At 40.1% G+C, this 20195-nt stretch overlaps 1 non-coding gene across 1 annotated transcript; it reads right to left on the reverse strand.

Moving 5' to 3' along the window:
* Window positions 1–13877: 13877 nt before the first annotated feature.
* On the reverse strand, window positions 13878–13984 carry LOC118489534. The gene has a single exon (XR_004887555.1). It is a non-coding gene; the product is annotated as a small nucleolar RNA R71 (small nucleolar RNA).
* Between the last annotated feature and the right edge of the window lie 6211 nt (window positions 13985–20195).

Here is a 20195-nt window from a genome sequence, read left to right on the forward strand (position 1 = left end):
ACTGAATCAGCTGCAAAGCAACATATTGCATTGTTAGCTTCCGTGTTAGAGTCGTATGAGAGTTTGGTAGCGGGTAAGATCGGGAATCCGGACATGACCAAAGAGGATTACGATCAGATAGATCTGGAGGAGCTTGAACTGATAGATATTAAGTGGGGTATGGCTAGTCTGGTGAGGAGAGCGCAACGTTTTATGGAAATTACTGGTAGAAACAGTCTTTCTGGACCAGATCAGAAGTTAGGTTTTGACAAGTCCAAAGTAACTTGTTTCAAGTGCAAAGAGAGAGGCCACTTCAAAAGAGAATGCCCGAACAGAGAGGTGAATAATCATCAGAATCCATTCACGAATGATTACTACAAACAGGCAATCTACCACAGGCCGAATCAACAACCTGTAGTTCAAAGACCACAAATCGAGAACAAACCAAAGAAAGCTCTCATTGTAAACCAGGATGACGAGAAAGTTGCTGAGGGATTCAGCTGGGATAAATACATCCCTGGAAGTGATGGACAGGCTATGATGGCTGAGATAGTAGAAGAGACAGAGATTGTTGTTGAGCCTGAAGTGGTTGTTGAAGATGTTACTGTGGATAGTGTGGCTGACATTGAGGAGATTGATGCAGAAGTGTATTACTACCAATCGGAACAGGAGGTATTAGCCAGTTCTTTGAAATCTATCATGCCTCCTAAAGTTTTTGAGTCTTTTGCAGGTTTCTTTGAAGAACCGACAACTGGATTATGTCCACGGTATGAGGACCAAAGAAATGACCGAAGACACTTTGAAGGAAATTGCTGACAGGGCTCTCATGGGGAAACTGAAAGAGGTAGACACAGAACTTGTGAAACCCGAGTCTGTTGGTACCAAGTCAGTTCAAAAGGAGTCGGATCAGGAGTCAGGAATTGAGGAAGTTAAATCCGAGAAAGTGTCTGAGTCAGAGTCAAAAGATGTCGGTAAACAGGAAGTAAAAAATGATCATGAAGAACAGATTGTTGAGAAATTGAATTGAATCTCTGAAACCCCATGCCAAAATTGTTTAAAACCTTGCATGGAGTGTCTTGAAAAAGACACAAAGTTTCAGGAATTGAAACAACACGCTGACATGTTAAAATTTGATCTAGGTCAAGTCAAAGAGGCATATGATACACTGGCCAGATCCATTAAAATGATTCAAAAAGAAAGTGTCGAAAATGATAAAGCCACGAAACTAGTAAAAGCAACACTTTTTGATAAACACGTGGAAGTTAATTTTTATCTTGACACAATCGCATCATTGAAGAAAGAGTTAGAATTAACTAAAATTGAAAATGAGAGAATCGATAAGAAATTGATGAGCTATGTTGCATCGTCCTATGTTCTTGAGCAGATTGTTCCACAACAGCCCAATGAAACACCGGTCTTTAACAGTGTTCCACCCCCAATGTGGAATCATTATACTCAAAAGTATCCAGATGGGGTGGAAGCTGCATTGAACCTCAAACTGAGGACAATTGAGGATGAGTTGCCAGAGAGCATTGACGTTACATTCTCTCCGTCTGACACAGACGAGTCACAGGTCATCAAGACTGTTGTCGACCAAGTGTTAGATGAAGAGAGTGATAACTCTGAATCTGAAATCATGAAATCTCATTCTGAGAAGTCTGTGTATGATTCTGAAGACGAGGGTAACTTTTTAGACCGTTTCATACTGAAATCAGACAAAATCTTGAACGATGATCTGATCATGGTGGTTTACACTATGATTTGAACCGACAAGCTTTACTCTGATTTTGAGTATCCGCTTCAGAATGTTAAGATTGAAAATGTTGAAAAGGTTTTTCAAATTTGTTGAAATTTACATTGTTGAAGTTAACAACAAAGAGTTCTTTTCGAAACTGAAAAAGTCATTTGTTACGTCACGTTCTAACAACTCGGGTAAGAAAGAGTGGGAAGGGAATGGTAACAACAAGAAAAATGGAAACAACCTTAAAAACAAAGGAATTGGTTTTGAGAAAAAGATGGCTAAGAAGGTTGTCAAGCCAAAAGATAAAATGAATGATGTCTTTGTTGTTGGACCAAGTGTAGATGATGAGAAATATTACATTTTTAGTCAGAAAGCCATTGACGATTTCAATGCGGCAAAGAAACTGAAGGAGGAATCGTTCAAATCAACTTTTGTCGAGTATGACAAAAGAGTTTGCTATCACTGCAATGAAATCGGACACATGGCTAAACAATGCAAGAAAGTTTATGAAAAACCTGTCGTTGTAAAACCTGTTTTGCAAAAACCTCGACCTAAGTCACCAACTGACAAAAAGGGCAAAAAACCAATGATTTCACCAATTCGCATCTTGAAGAGGGGTGAATCTTTGGAGTCAGAAGATAAGCCGAAATCGACCTTTGAGATTGGCGAATCCTCAAAGACTCACAAGACTTCAAAGATTTATCCAAAAACGAAAGTTTTTGAAAACCAATCATGGGTTGTGAAATCAAAACCATCGGTCGAGGAGAAAAAGATGGAAAACATTTTGAAAAATGAAACAAAAGGTTTTAAAGATGATGTAGTAGAATTTGAGTTTGAGCTTGATAAGTTTCTTGCAGAGTTTCCACCAATCAAAAATGAAGTCAAACCAAAAGTAAAAACTGATGTTCTAAATATCACCTTTAACATTCCAAAGATTGATGTGCAGTGTGACTTAGTATTTGGAACTGTTAAAAAGTCATGGGCATCATTGTTTGAGTAATTTGCTGTAATGTTTGCAGGGGTTGCCGAGGTCAATTATTTCAAAATGGATAATGGACAGCGGGGCCTCAAGGCATATGACGGGGATGCTGGCACTGCTCTACGATGTAAAATCAATCAACGGAGGTTACGTAGGATTTGCCGGAAACCAGGGAGGCAGGATTGTGGGCCAAGGAACCCTAACAAATGGAGTCATTTCGTTTGAGAAAGTTAACTACATAATAGAATTGGAAAACAACTTGCTTAGTATTTCTCAAATCTGTGACAAATCGTTTACTGTACATTTCACGAAAAACAAATGTCTTGTTTTAAAACCTGGGTTTAAAATCCCTGAGGATATGGTACTGTTGCGCGCTCCACGAGAAAACGACTTGTATATTCTTGATATGAGTGTTGAAACAACAACAAATCATCAAAAACAATGTTTTGTGTCGAAAACAAAAGCAACAGAAAAGGAGTCAATTATGTGGCATCGAAAGATGGGCCACATTCATGTTAGAAAAATGAATTTTCTGGTTCATAATGATTTAGTTGAAGGTGTAAATTTAAAGAATTTTCATTTGAATGATGATTGGGTAGCTTGTAAGAAGGGAAAGCAGACTCGGAAGACGCACCCACAGAAGTTGCTGAATTCGATCAGAGTACCGCTTGAGAGACTCCACATGGATCTCTTCGGGCCGGTCAATGTGATGAGCATCAGTGGTGATTTATACTATTTGGTGGTCACTGATGACTTTACAAGGTTTTCGTGGGTAGTGTGCTTGGAAAGAAATGATCAGACGTTTGAGTCGCTGATGATTCTGTTCAAAAAGATGGAGACGCTGTATAAGCTGCCGATCAGAAGAATACGAAGTGATAATGGAACGGAATTCAAGAATAACAAAATGCTCGAGTTCTGTAATGAAAAGGGGATTCTTCATGAATTCAGCGCGCCATACACTCCACAACAGAACGGCGTAGCTGAAAGAAAGAATTGCACTCTAATAGAAACTGCTCGAACGATGCTAGCCGATTCCAAGTTACCGATTTTCTTCTAGAGTGAAGCAGTTGCTGCCGCATGTTACACTTTGAACCGTGTGCTCACCGTCAAGAAGTACAAGAAAACAAGTTTTGAGCTGTTACACCGTTACAAGCCAAATCTAGAGTTTCTGGAGCGGTTTGGGTCTCCATGTACTTTTATAGATGAAAATGGTAAATTCGGTGCTAAGTCTAATGATGGTTTCTTTGTAGGTTATGCGAGCCCATTAAAGAGGGTGTTTGTGCCTTGCCTGGGAAGAGTAATACAAGTTCAGCATGTGGATTGTCAGTAGCACACTGCTTCACCACAACTTCCCGGACAAAGATTCTTGTTCGACTATGACAAACTCTGGGAGTCGTTTCAACTACCGGTTCAGCCAAGTGATGAGGAACTAGCAATTCTATATCAATATCAGCAATCAATGGCGCAAGAACAAGTGCCTAGACCGCTAGTAGTTTCTCCACCCACCGAGGGTACGTACAATCACGAGGCCGGTCCAAGTGGAATTGCTCACGAACCACCAGAGGAACCAGCTCCAACATTTGACAATTCTGACGACTCAGAAGCGGAACCCGCTCTGACTTTTGACGAGGAACCAAATGTTACTACGACGGAATCTAGACATAACGAGCTTGCAATCGGAAGTTGACGTGCCTGACACTGTTATGCCACAAACCTTGTCTTATCATCCTTCAGAGCAGATTATCGGTGACCTACAAAGTGGTGTTAAAATGAGAGATCAAATCAACAGAGCACTTACATGTTTTTATTCGTCTGTTGCACATTTACAGGAAGAATTCTCACTGAAATGTTTTATCTCGTAGATTGAACCCAGAACATATAAAGAAGCTTTGACTGAAGACAGCTGGGTGAATGCTATGCAGGAAGAGCTGCAGCAATTCGAGAAACTGGGTGTTTGGAGATTAGTAGATCTGCCGGAGAATCAGAAATTGATAAAAACGAAGTGGATATTCAAGTGTAAAATAGACGATAGAGGAGTCATGGTTCGGAACAAAGCACGATTCATGGTACAAGGTTTCAGTCAACAAGAAGGCATCGACTATGATGAGGTTTACGCGCCTGTTGCTAGACTTGAGGCTATTCAGATCTTCCTGGCGTTTACATCATGGAAAGACTTCAATGTGTACCAGCTTGATGTAAAATTTGCATTCCTGTACGGAAAGATTAAAGAAGAAGTGTATGTGGGACAACCACCGGGGTTTACTGATCCACTACACAAGAACAAGGTCTATCTGCTGGATAAGGCACTATACGGACTTCACCAGGCCCCGAGAGCCTGGTATGAGACGCATTCCCAACATCTGCTGGCCAACGGGTTCACCAGAGGGACAGTCGACAGCACATTGTTCACAAAGGAAGTTGCAGGCCACCTCTTAATCGTGCAGATCTACGTAGATGACATCATTTTTGGTTCAACGAACGACGAGTTGTGTAAAGAGTTTGAGAAGGTCATGAAGAAGAAATTCGAAATGAGCTCGATGGGGGAGACGAAGTTCTTCCTAGGGGCTGCAGGTAGAGCAGATGCCCGATGGAATCTTCATTCACCAAACAAAATACGTGAATGACGTACTGGAAAAGTTTGACATGGTTCATTCCAGTCCCGCATCAACCCCCCTAGCACAGAACCATAGGATTTGTCCTGGCGAGAGTGGTGTCAAAGTGGAGGAGACATTGTACCGGTCAATCATCGGATCCTTAATGTATCTCACTGCTTCCCGACCGGACATCATGTATCCGACGTGTCTCTGTGCCAGATATCAGTCAAGCCCGAAGCAGTCACACCTGACAATCGTCAAACGTATCTTATGGTATTTGAAAGGCTGCCCAAGCATCGGCTTGTGGTATCCTAGATCGGGTGACTTCTCTTTATCAGGTTTCGTTGATTCTGACTTTGGAAGCTGTAAGCAGAACGCTAAGTCCACCACTGCTGGGTGTCAGTTCTTCGGAACTCGACTTGTTACCTGGCAGTGCAAGAAACAAACCGCAGTGGCGCTTTCTACGTGTGAGGCAGAATACGTTTCGGCCTCCAGCTGTTGCTCACAGATCCTTTGGATCCAACAGCAAATGCGCGACTTTGGTTTGCAATTCTTAGATACACCGATATTCGTGGACAATGAAGCAGCTATAAGCATAACTAAAAACCCGGTTCACCATTCTAAAACAAAACATATTGAAATCCGTCATCACTTCATCTGTGATTGTCACGAGAAGAAGTTGATACGGATAGAACATATACACACCGATGATCAGAAGGCTGATTTCTACACAAAACCGTTTGATAAAAAGAGATTTTATTATCTTTTAAAATTAAATGGGATGAAAAATCTGCGTTCTGGGAAGGTTGAAGAATGTGAAGCCGAGGAGGGCGGCGATCTGATGTGAACTACGTCGTGTTGTCAATTTTCTATACAGTTTGTTTTTCTGCTTTTCGATAAAAAAAAAACACAAAAATATGTTTTTATTTTTAGGGGGAGAAAGTTTGCAGAAAAATACAAAAACATTGAAAATTGAAAAATCCAAAAACATAAAAAAAAAACTGAAAAAGAGTATGTGTATAATAGGGGAAATGATAGTACATCAGCTAGACAGACACAGTACGCTAAAGAAATGTAATGTTTAATATGCGTTAAGCAGTCTCGCTGATGATGTGCCGATAGGTTTTTACAAAATTAGTAGATTTGTTTGGGATATAAACATAAAAAAATACTTGCTTTTACGTGGGGAACATCTCCAGGATATATGGGTAACCCCCGAAATCTTGTTTGAAAGGTCCCTCTTTCTGAGATACTAGGTCTTTATACTTAGTGATATCTGGGGTATTATCCCGGGACTTCAGCTGAATGGAAATTCTGACCTAGTCCCCGTATAATACTTTACGCAATGCTTTACTTGTAAAGCCTCCTCTCAACATAAAAAATGATGAAACATTGCAAAATGCTAATTATCTGCTGTTGGAAAAAAGATTCTCTAAAGGGAACCCACCGAAAGTCGAGCCGTCATCTCTCTGCTGAACGGAAGTTCTGACCTGAGCTCTCACGGCCTCGCAATTTAACCCATTACACATATCATCTAGGTATACTCACCTGTAAGACTGAATATTGGGATCTGGATACGTGAGTATATACTGAGGTGGGACACATCTAAAAGTTAAGATCTTAAAACATTAAATCCGTATCCCGAACAGATTGAAAGTTGTGTGAAAATTTAAATGGATCGGTATATCGACAATCTAAGCGAACTGTTTAAAGCTGAGTATGAAATTTAAGCTTAACGGTACTTGTGTCTTGTCGGAAGCTGATATGATCCCCTAACACACTCACAAAAATATTGTGCGTACAGATTTGCTGCTTATCACATTCTAAAATCCAAAAAGATTTTCATTTCATCTTATGTTCGACAACGGATGTTGGGCATCAGATGATCAAAGTCTTGTGCAGAACATGTCTGATTCATGAGGGTTGGGTAAGCAGGAGATTCTGAAAAGTGACTGGTATGTGTTTGAAAGTTTGAAAAGTTGAAAAGTTCATTAATTTGAACTAATTCCAATTTCAGAAAGTCAGCATACTTCTTAATCTGGTCAACCAAGGTCATTAATTTAGACTTGGTAGGCTGAACAGTTGACCAAGGTCATTAACTTGGACTTGGTTAACTGGGTGTGTCGGTAAAAATCGAAAAAGTTAAAAATTTTGAAGTTTCAAAATGTGATTTCTCTTGAAACTCCATATTCCGCTTGAAATCATGTTTTTCATCAATAATTGCTTATTCCGCTTGAAAAGGCTTTATGGTGATTCCGCTTGTAATGCTTCATGACCATTTCAAGCGAAATCAGATAGCCTATAAATAGCTATCTGATTCCGCTTGAACCTCATTGTTCGTATTCCGCTTCAAGTGATTTGCTCTCAGCGGTTTCAAGCGAAACCTCATAACATCCAATTTCCAGCCGTTATACTGTTTGTTTGTGATTAGAATTCCAGTTTTTAGTTGGTTTACACAACTAGGAACATGGGAAAGGTGAGAAATCGGACCTATTTGACCCAGTTCCATCTGTTTTGTTGATTGTCGGCGCTGTTCATGATTGAAAACATAGATTTAGGTTTAAATGTTGGGTAAAATGAACATAGATTGTGTTAGTGTTGTCGATTTGTGTTGTAGATCATGTGTATGGGTTTGATTGAACCAGATCTAAGAGATTCTACTTGTATGTCGATGTGCAGGTTAAACAAACTTAGATCTAGGGTAAGTTTGAAGGTAAAAATGAAATTAAAACATACCAACATGATCGGAATTCACTGTTAAATAAACCAACATGTTCAATTTGATCATCAGAAAGTTTTTTGAGAGTTTGATCATGATCCCGCTTGAATCTTATGATTCCGCTTCAAAATGTATTATGAGATTCCGCTTCAAATGATGGTCATTGATGTTCTTTGATTTCGCTTCAAACTGTTAAAGTGATTTCGCTTAAAAATGAATCATGATATTCCGCTTTAAAATTAACTTAGTCATTCCGCTCCAAACTACCAAGTTGATTCCGCTTCAAATGTGTTCAGCTTCAAGTGTTATTTCGCTTGAAATGTGTATCATTTTTAGTGATTTCGCTTGAACAATACTTGGTGATGAAATTTTTCAAAGTATTTGATTTGTATGTACTGTGTTGACATGCAGGCTTCAAATGTACTTTTCGATCCACTGCACAATAGTTGCTGTGATTTTGATGAAGACAAACTTCCAAAGTTAGCAAATTTCAGGAGTATTTTGGAGTTTATAAGGAGGCTGCCAATTCTAAAGGCATTAACGGATCAACATTTGGTGTATAGATCTCATATTAAACGATTCTGGAAGCACGCAACTTACGATGAAGAAAACAAAGTGATCAATTCAGTTGTGAAGCAGTATGATGAGAAGAAACCAATTATTGTTTCAAAGGCGCTTGTACGTGAAGTGTTGGATTTTCCTGATGATGCAAATTCTCCAACAAAATTTCCTGAGAGGATGGTCAAAGGGTGTATGCTACGAATGGGTTATGATGGTGCATTGAACAACGCGAATTATTTGAAGTCAAAGTTTAGAAAGCCATAAAAGTTTATTGTTCATTCAGTACTGCAAGCTCTAAGCCATTGCAAAGGAGGTTATGATGCTATGCGAGATTACCAGATGAATATGGTGATAGCTCTGGTTTTGAACAAGAAATACAACTTTTCTCATATTGTGTTTCATTACATGGCTGAGAACATTACGTCGAAGAGTATGACTTGGATTTATCCAAGATTTGTTCAAATGTTGATAGATCATGCGTATCCTGATATTGAAAGAGATGTAAACAATGATTTGTTGGTGCTATCTCATATGAGTAACGATTCTTTGAAACAGCTAGCCAGATATCATCCGAATCATCCTGAGCCGAAGAAGATAGCTGAATTTTTTGGTTTCATCAAGGATGAGAACTATGTTGATCCAGATCCGGTGAATCACCAAAACTGGAGGAATGAAGAGGAGATGAAAGAAGCTGGGTATGCTGATGAATTAAAAGCACTTGAAGAATTTAAAGGAACACGAAATGATTGGTTTGTGAAAGAACAAAGAAAGAGAGGCAAGAAAGCTACTCCCAAAGACAAAAGGGAGAGGGTTCGTCTTCACAGCCCAAGAAACGTCAAAAGAAAGTTGCTAAGACTTTACTTATTGATGAACCTGATGTGGAAGAACCAGAACCAGAAGCTGAGGTTGAAGTAGAACCTGAAGTTGAAGCTGAAGCAGAAACTGAAGCTGAAGCTAATGTTGAAATTGATGTTCGTCTATCGCCTAATTCTCAAAGTTTGCTGAAAAAGCTAAAGGTGTTTAATGTCAGAAAGAAAAAGCAGCTGATGATGCTTAGAAAGAAAAAGCTGCTGATGATGTAGAAGGTGATGATGTAAACAAAAGTACAACAAGTTCATCAAGTTCTTCTGAAGATGAGATTGATGAGACGGAACGTTTGAGAAGAATTCAAGCAGAGACTGCTAAAGAGAAGCAGTTAAGAAAGAGGAAAAGACAAGAGAAGGATGATGAGGCATATGTTCCATCTCCTAAACTTGTATCTGAATCTCAAACGCCTCCTTCATGTGGTAGAAAGAAAGCTGGTGCAGGAAAGAGGATTGTTTCTCCAAAGATCAAAAAGCCAACGAAGATTGTTCTAAAGAAGAAACCTACCCAAGAACCAAGTAAACCACCATCACCACCACCTGAACCTATACCACAACAATCACCGATACATTCACCACTTCATCAATCACCTCCAAAACAACCTACACCACCAAGACAACCATCACCATTCCATCTCACACCACCTCATTCACCACAACAAATTCATACTATTACACCGCCACAAGAACAAACCTTACTCACATCTCAACAAATCTTCCAAACACCTCCAATTACACAACCACCTGTTCAAACAACACCTGGTTCTTCGGGGTACAAAGGTTTTCCAAACATTCCTTTGAACTTGAACATTGGTCTTGATGAGATTGGAGATTTTGATTGGGCGAGTAATGCACAAGTCAAGAATGTAGAACAGAAAGTTGATGCTGTTGTAGTTGAAAACAAAAGAGTGGCTGATCGTGAGAAGATTCTCGAGATGCGTGTAAAGAAATTAGAGTCTGAAAACAAGTCATTGCTTAATAAAATAGATGCAGATCAGACAGAGATTGATATTTTGAAGGTGAGAGTGGCAGAGTTAAAGGAAGAAAAGACACGCAGGGATGAACAGAACAAGTACTTTGAATTGAAAAACAAAGAACTTGAAGCTGCGAAGGCGTTGAAGGAACATGAATTTTATATGATGAACAAAGTGATAGAGAACATGCTCGGAAAGTCAATAGAGCAAAGGTTTGAGGAAATTCAAGTAGAGGAAGTCAGGGCTAAACGTCAAGTAGAGATAGAAGCTAAGTTGAGAGATAAAGGCAAGAGTGCTGAAGGCAGTGTTGCAGTATCTGAAAGATCGATTGTTCCGTCGTTAGTTGTTGAAAATCATGTTCCTATATCGGCAGTATCTGGTATCTTCGAGAAAGATGTACTACTCGATGATGTATTTACTGCTGAAGGTGATGATGAAGAAGATAGTGAAGAGGATGATGACGGAGGGATGATGACGAAGAGGATGATGAAGAAGAAAAAGTGTTTTCTACAAGTAGTCACAGTTCTGATGATGACAATGATGACGATGATAATCAGGGTGGTACTGGAATTAAAGTGACTGAAGCATCAAATGAAAAGAATGTTGATGATTACATGAATGATGATGCGAATGAAGTTTCAGAGGGAGCTGATGGAGAGGGGGAGCATGTTGATGATCAAAGTGTTGATCAAGTTGAAAAGTTGATTCTTCGAATAGAGCCTGATGTAGAAGAGGGAGAGATCAGGCATACGTATACATTGGATGAAGTTCTGAAGATGTTCAATGTGAATGAAGATGAATTCAAGTTCGATTTTGAAGATGAATTGAATGCGTTCGATATGAACCATCAACCAGAGTATGAATACAAATATGTTGAAGATGCAGACGTATATGATAGGGTTGAGGTTGATATAACATATAAATTATATCAATTGTGGCATAAAACTAACCCTTTTTTAGTACTAATGTTGGAAAAAGTATGCTTTTGTCTTCCTTTTGTGTTTTCAGGATTAAATGAGCTCAAATTAACAAAAGAAGCAAAAAGACAGCAAAATCTAACATAAATACAAGAAAAGGAACGAAAGTGGCATGCCCGACCCCCCGACAGCATCTTCCCAAGCAAAAACTGAGAAGACAGAAGACTGAACACGCCCCGTGCTTAGCGAGCACGGGGCCGTGCCCAAGTAGCAGCAGAAAAGACAAACCCATAGAAGCTTCTACTGCCCACCACGGGGCCGTGCCCAGCGGACACGGGGGCGTGGTCAACTTCCTGGAATTTATTGTAATTGTGAATTGCAATTAATGAAGAGAGAGGGTCAGATGGACATGGGGCTGTGCCCGAGCTTCTGTTCAGCCTATAAATAGGAGTATTTGGAGCTCTTGCAACTCATCCCTTGGCACACCACCTCTCTCTCACTTCACCCACCACCCACCACCACCATAACACCATCATCCACCACCATCATCCATTGTCCATCATAGAGTGTGTGAGTCGTCTCGGGATCCAAGATTGATCGTAAGAGTTCTTGACAATCAAAGGCCATGTTTGCCTAAGTCTCTTACATCACTTGGTGAAGACAAGTGTTTAGTGTAATACTTTTTATTTTTAATCTTTTGCACTTTTTAATTGGTTTTGTATTAATGACTTTAACTACTAGTTTCTTATGTTGAAGGTGATTCTTCCTTATCGTTTGTCCGTGGTGTCTTGGGATTATTTTACTGTCTATATAAAATAAAAGATTTTCACTATTCATATCTCCACGGTCTATATGGAGGTATGTTGGCTACCTGGTCGGGGGTTAAGGGAACGGTTTGGTAAGAGTCTTGCCATTGTTCAGTGTATAGATCCTGCAAAGGACCTGGGTCAAATTTAGTAGGACCTCCTTCAATACCCAAAGGTATTGGATGGCGGGGGTCCAAACTCTTTGATCCCCTCATAAGTTAAACTACTATTAAAACCTTAACCCAGCTACTTAGGACTGTATCCCTGCTGACTCAGACTACTTAGCTGAGGGTAACGTCACCTTCAAAAGAGGGGCCTACCACATTATGCATTAATAACTTAATTAATTATCTTTTAATAATCCGACCCTTTAGGATTGTATCCTTGCTGACTCAAACTACTGGGTTGAGGGTAAGGTCGCCTTCAAAAGAGGGGCCTACTACAATAACTAAGATAATCTCTTAAATAAGTGCAAAAGTGCGAAAATAATCAAAGGTTACACTACACACGAGTCGGATCCAAGTGATTCATCTTGTTTGTCTGTTTTTATTTTTATTTTACTTTTCAGCATTTTAGTTAGTTTTATTTTCTTATTTTAAAAACCCTTTTTCTAACATTTTGATTTGATTAGACGTTGAGGATTAACTGGTATTAAAAACTCTTGTGTCCTTGGACGACCTCGGTATCTTACCAACACTATACTACGTCCACGATGGGTGCACTTGCCCATATGTGTGTTTAGTGTTAGTGAATATCGTGTTTTATAAATTTAAAACTTGGCTAAAAAAGTGTAAAAGGGCTTAAAATATATACCTAAAACATATACACACTGACACGCATCAAGTTTTTGGCGCCGTTGCCGGGGACACAAGGATTTTAAGAAAGTTAGGAATCAACAGCCTAATCATTTTTTCTATTTTCTTTTTATTTTTTTAGGATTTTCTTAATTTTTCAGCTTCTGCAGAGCTCAGCACGGGCCGTGCCTGGTCGGACACGGGCCGTGCCCAGCAGTGTCACTGGCAGTTTTTATTTTCCGAGTTACAGAGGGCTGAGCACGGGGCCGTGTCGGTGCAACACGAGGCCGTGTCCAACTTTCCAGTAACAGGGATCCGGAAAACAATCACTGTAACTCCGACCACGGGCCGTGTTCACTGAGCACGGGGCCGTGGTGAACTTTCTGGCCAACATTCTTTTCTATTTTTATTGCAGGACTTAGAACCAGACGCCACCTCTGAACCTTCTACGTAGTGCATGAGCTCCAGTTCTAATAAAGACATAAAAGAACCTCTAGAAGAACCTGAACGCTTTCTCAGAAAAAAGACTTAAAGCTAAAAACCAAGAGAAGGTTTTGGGGGACCCACTTCCAATGGCGAACCAACGTACCCTCATGGATTACCTACGACCCACCGTAGGTAATCTCGGCGCCGCTATCAATGCACCGAATGTCGAAGCCAACAACTTCGAACTTCGGCCACATTTGATACAAATGCTTCAAAACTCCGCAACCTTTCATGGGCTTGCGGACGAGGATCCCCATCTACATATTACTAATTTCTTAGAAATATGTGATACCTTTCGGATCAATGGAGCATCAAATGACGCCATCCGCCTTTGAATGTTTCCATTTTCACTAAAAGACCAAGCAAAAGCTTGGCTCAACGCCCTCCCAGTTGGTTCGGTAAACACCTGGGATGAACTAGCCCAAAAATTTCTATATAAGTATTTCCCTCCCGCTAAAACGGCTAAATTAATGACTGAAATTAATACATACTCACAAGAGGAGGGGGAATCCTTATATGAAACTTGGGAAAGGTTCAAGGAGCTATTGCGAAAGTGTCCCCATCACGGTCTTGCGGTATGGCAACAAGTATCCACTTTCTATAATGGGTTGTTGCCACATACAAGACAAACACTTGACTCTAGTTCGGAGGGACTTTTAGGTAATCGCCGTCCGCATGAAATATACAATCAAATCGAGGAAATTGCTCAAACCAATTTTCAATGGCACACTCCCCGAGGCAATAAATCTATTGCCCCGGGCGCCCATAAGGTTGATGAAAGCACTTCTTTACAAGCCCAAATCGAGGCCCTTTCTTCTAAAATCAAAAAGTTAGAGATGACAAAAACAGTCTCGGTTATGGCTTGTGAAGGGTGTGGTGGGCCACATGAAAATTGGAGTTGTATGAAAGAAACAGTTGATCAACCAGAATCGGTAAACTACATTGATAATAGACCTAGGCCGTCGGGTCCTCCAACGGGTACCTACAACCAAGGATGGCGTAACCACCCTAACCTTGGTTGGAGAGAACCCGGCAATAGTAGTAACCAACAAAGCTTAAATCAACGAACAAACTTTCAACAACCGAGAAATGAGTCACAAAATTTCCCTCAACAACAAGGTGGACGAGAAAGGCTTGAAGATACTATATCTCGCCTCATCTCCGAAACTGAAAAGAAAAACTCGGATCGGTTTCAACAGTTAGAATCAAATTTTAGAAATCAACAAGCTAGTATACAAAACATTGAAAAACAAATAAGTCAACTAGCTCAAAATTTCTCCGAGAGACCACAAGGCGCGCTACCAAGTAATACCGAAACAAACCCAAAAGCACAAGTTCATCTCATAACATTACGAAACCGTACCGTGGGTCCCACGGAACGTCCACCACCACCAACTGAGGATATCGCAACACCGCCCCAACAAGAGAAGGTTTCTCCTCCACTTCAAGAGCCCACCAAGGCTCCTCCAGTTTCGTACCCCGTTAACCTAGGCGAAGAATGCTCCGCCCTCGTACTCAACAAACTCCCCCAAAAGAAGATTGATCTCGGAAGCTTCACAATTCCTTGCTCGATTGGGGACTCCTCCACTCGTAATGCACTAGCTGACCTTGGGGCTTGCATTAACCTCATGCCCACATCAATGTTCAAACGACTCGGCCTAGGAAAAACGAGCCCTACCAAGATGAGTATACAGCTTGCCGATAGGTCCGTCAAATACCCACAAGGTGTCGCTAAAAATCTACTGGTCAAAGTCGACAATTTCGTCTACCCGGCCGACTTTGTCATACTAGATATGGAAGAAGACACCGAAGTCCCCCTCATACTAGGAAGGCCATTTCTAGCCACCGCACAAGCAGTGGTAGACATGAATGACGGAACACTCACTTTGAAGTATGGGGATCAGGAAGTGAAGTTTGGGGTTGGGAAAAGAGTAGAGGACGATGACCCGGTCAATTACATGAAGGTTATTGATTCGAGTTTGGATGATGCTCTCTGGTGGTGCAACATGGGATGCAAAACATCCTGCTCGGAAAACATATAACCTCACTTTGGGTCTAGCCAAGGACCCTTATAAACGTGGCGCACCACGGAGGCATTTCGTGGAACTATCCTTAGTTTAGTTTAATCTTTTAGTTTAATTTTAATTTGCAGAAATAAAACACACTCGGGTTGGTGAAGGATAAGAAGGGAATCGAGAAACATTGCCCCATGCACAAAAATAGGGCCATCCGACAACGATTTCTTCATTACAGTAAGCTCAACACGGGCCGTGTTCGCTCAACACGGCCCCGTGCTGCACATTCTGCAGAAAATCGCCCAGTTCAGGTAACTGGACACGGGCCGTGTTCGCTGAACACGCCCCCGTGCCCAGGCTTCTGTTCCTTTTCTTTAATTTTTTGTCACTGGCACCTGAACACGGGGTCATGCCCGGTCCCCACGGGGTCGTGTCTAGGATGCGAGTAACATAAAATTTTGCTTTTAACACCATTTTACACATTCGATCAACCTAAAAACTTATTTTTGGGACACATTGAGGACAATGAGTAATTTAAGTGTGGGGGGATGCTAAAACCTTGAATTTTGAAAGTCTTAATAACAAGCCTTACACAAAACTCTATTGGAACCGCTAATCACCCCAATTTTTTTCCAAAAATTTTCATTTTTTTACTTGTCTAAGTTTAAGTTGGGAACTCAAGTTCTAACAAGGTTATATTTTTACAAGTTTACAACCGATAGCGGCGTGATAAAAAGAAAACGTAAGAAAATTATGAAAAGGCATGACAAACTTAGTTAAAATTTGATTATATATACTTGATCACATAAAAAACCCTTTCCCACAAAAGTGAGTTTTGAGCCTTTAACGAGCATACAAATATATATCTTTACACTAAATGCTCATTTTTCGTTTCTTGTGTGAATAGCCGCTTGGTTCGTACGACTCTAGAACTTGCCACAACAATACATTCCCGATCCTTATCAACTTAAACCCGAGTAAGTAAATGATGGAGGCATTAGGACTAACCCTTTTTCATTCTACACCATTATTTTTCATTTTTTTTACTACCTACCCAAAATCCCCCTAGTCAACCCCTTTGAGCCTAAACCTTTTCATTTCTTAACCCAAAACAATCACCCTTTTTACCCACCTAAACCTTTTTATTTTTAACCCTTTTCTTTTAGTAACGACGTTTGGTTTTCTTATGACTTATGTTAAAAAAAAAGTCTTTCAAAAAACCGACGTTTGTTACGCCTTTCGCCCTTTTACTAACCACTAACCCAACCACCCACCTTTAGCCCAAGCCTAACCCTTCACCCAAAAAAGTCCTCTTGATATTTACAAAGGTATATAGTTAAAAAGGAGGAGGATTGATTACTTGGCAAGCTTATGGTAGGAGTAAGTTCCATGCCGCTCTCGAGTGATTCACTAAAAATACACCTTCGGCCGAGTGTTGAGTGATTCCCCGTGAGGTATGTGAACTTTTATATAAATGGAATTTAAAAAAAAAAGTATGTTATGCCCTAATAAGTAATTTATCTTAAGAAGTGTTTTTAATAAATCATGAGGAATAGGATTGTAAATAAATAAAAATAAAACCTAAATAAAGAATCTTGGAAATCCCGACACTCTATGACAAGCCCAAAAACCTTCTCTTCTACCCATTCCATTTGGGAGTGAATAAAGCCACATTATAAAGAGTTTTGCTTGAGGACAAGCAAATATTCAAGTGTGGGGGTATTTGATGTGCACAAAATGCAACATATAAATTATATCAATTGTGGCATAAAACTAACCCTTTTTTAGTACTAATGTTGGAAAAAGTATGCTTTTGTCTTCCTTTTGTATTTTCGGGATTAAATGAGCTCAAATTAACAAAAGAAGCAAAAAGACAACAAAATCTAACATAAATACAAGAAAAGGAACGAAAGTGGCATGCCCGACCCCCCGACAGCATCTTCCCAAGCAAAAACTGAGAAGACAGAAGACTGAACACGCCCCGTGCTCAGCGAGCACGGGGCCGTGCCCAAGTAGCAGCAGAAAAGACAAACTCATAGAAGCTTCTACTGCCCACCACGGGGTCGTGCGCAGCGGACACGGGGGCGTGGTCAACTTCCTGGCATTTATTGTAATTGCGAATTGCAATTAATGAAGAGAGAGGATCAGATGGACACGGGGCCGTGCCCAGCGGACACGGGGCCGTGCCCGAGCTTCTGTTCAGCCTATAAATAGGAGTGTTTGGAGCTCTTGCAACTCATCCCTTGGCACACCACCTCTCTCACACTTCACCCACCACCACCATAACACCATCATCCACCACCATCATCCATTGTCCATCATAGAGTGTGTGAGTCGTCTCGGGATCCAAGATTGATCATAAGAGTTCTTGACAATCAAAGGCCATGTTTTCCTAAGTCTCTTACATCACTTGGTGAAGACAAGTGTTTAGTGTAATACTTTTTATTTTTAATCTTTTGCACTTTTTAATTGGTTTTGTATTAATGACTTTAATTACTAGTTTCTTATGTTGAAGGTGATTCTTCCTTATCGTTTGTCCGTGGTGTCTTGGCATTATTTTACTGTCTATATAAAATAAAAGATTTTCACCATTCATATCTCCACGGTCTATATGGAGGTATGTTGGCTACCTGGTCGGGGGTTAAGGGAACGGCTTGGTAAGAGTCTTGCCGTTGTTCAGTGTATAGATCCTGCAAAGGACCTGGGTCAAATTTAGTAGGACCTCCTTCAATACCCAAAGGTATTGGATAACGGGGGTCCAAACTCTTTGATCCCCTCATAAGTTAAACTACTATTAAAACTTTAACCCAGCTACTTAGGACTGTATCCCTGCTGACTCAGACTACTTAGCTGAGGGTAACGTCACCTTCAAAAGAGGGGCCTACCACATTATGTATTAATAACTTAATTAATTATCTTTCAATAATCCGACCCTTTGGGATTGTATCCTTGCTGACTCAAACTACTGGGTTGAGGGTGACGTCGCCTTCAAAAGAGGGGCCTACTACAATAACTAAGATAATCTCTTAAATAAGTGCAAAAGTGCGAAAATAATCAAAGGTTACACTACACACGAGTCGGATCCAAGTGATTCATCTTGTCTGTCTGTTTTTATTTTTATTTTACTTTTCAGCATTTTAGTTAGTTTTATTTTCTTAGTTTAAAAACCCTTTTTTTAACATTTTGATTTGATTAGACGTTGAGGATAAACCGGTACTCAAAGCTCTTGTGTCCTTGGACGACCTCGGTATCTTACCAATACTATACTACGTCCACGATGGGTGCACTTGCCCATATGTGTGTTTAATGTTAGTGAATATCGTGTTTTATAAATTTAAAAATTGGCTAAAAAGGTGTAAAAGGGCTTAAAATATATACCTAAAACATATACACACTAACACGCATCACATAGTAATACACGCTCGCTAAACACCACTTAATATCCATTAGCTCCAATTCCTCAGCATCAGTCTTATCGTAATCCTCTTTTGTTAGCATAGGATTTCCGATTCTTCCCGCAACCAAACTCTCATATGATTCTAACACGGTAACTAGTAATGCCATATGACCTTTAGCGACTTCTTCAGAGAAATTCTGACGATTCTGAAGATGCAACGCGATGTTACATTGTAGCACATGACCATTACTATTGTTTGAGCTTTGAACATTAGGATTAACACTCGGATATGAAGAAAATCCACTGTTGTTGGTTGAACTTTGATTGAGTGATCCAAATGAGTTTTCTGCGCTGAAAGCGGTTTGGATCTTCGGACTTGCTTCAACATTTTGAACATTACCTTTGAAATACATTTTGATATCTTGTTGACCACTTGAATTGTTCATTCTAGCGATCTTTTGTTGTTCAAGATCTTGTCCTTCAAGCTTTTCAATAAATTGAGCAATTGTCAATCTATCATATTCTCCGGTATTCTTCAAGATCATAAGATATGTACCCCATTCTTTTTGAGGTAAAGCATCGGCTAGTTTTTCAACCCATTCCTCACGATCTTTAGTGATATCCAACCGACTCATTGAACGTACTAGATGACAATATCTCTCAATAAGAGTGTAGTTTCACCCGGCAAGCTTGAGAACAATTCAAATTCTTTCTTTAACAGTGACTTTTTATTTTTGATCATCTCCGTACTTCCTTCGAATTTTGTACGAAGTGCTTCCCAAATCGAACATGCACTATCATCATGTTGAAGTAGTATGAAAATGTCTTCTTTCACGGCTTGTTGAAGTAAACTGACCATCATTTTTTTATGCCTTGTACATTTCTCTCTCTTTTTCCGTAAATTCAGAAATATTCTTTATAACTCCCATATTATTACGAGGTCGAACGTACTTAGTTTCAATACACTCCCAAGACCTTAGATGATTTGCTTGAACCCAGTTTTCGAACCGTTATTGCCAACTGTAATATTACTCGATGCTCATCAACTTAGGAGGTTTCTGCAACGTTCCCATTTCATTTCCATGTTTACGTTCTGAGCTACGGTAACAGGAGTACCCGGGGCAGTAGCAAAAGCATTATAAAATTCGTTGTCCATGTTTCGGTATCGAGAATTCACACAAACAGATTTTTCAAACGAGATTTTTCAAACGAACTGGTCAAACCACACGATCTGGACTAATTTTTAAACGAACTGGACTTAAATTCAACTCGTGCGAACTGAACAAATATCAATCCGTGCGACCTGAATCACAACCCAAACGACCTGGACGAAAAACTCAAACGGTGCGACCTGATAAACTCAAACTGTG

Source organism: Helianthus annuus, chromosome 17 (assembly GCF_002127325.2).
Source record: "Helianthus annuus cultivar XRQ/B chromosome 17, HanXRQr2.0-SUNRISE, whole genome shotgun sequence".
In the NCBI taxonomy this organism is placed as follows: domain Eukaryota; kingdom Viridiplantae; phylum Streptophyta; class Magnoliopsida; order Asterales; family Asteraceae; genus Helianthus; species Helianthus annuus.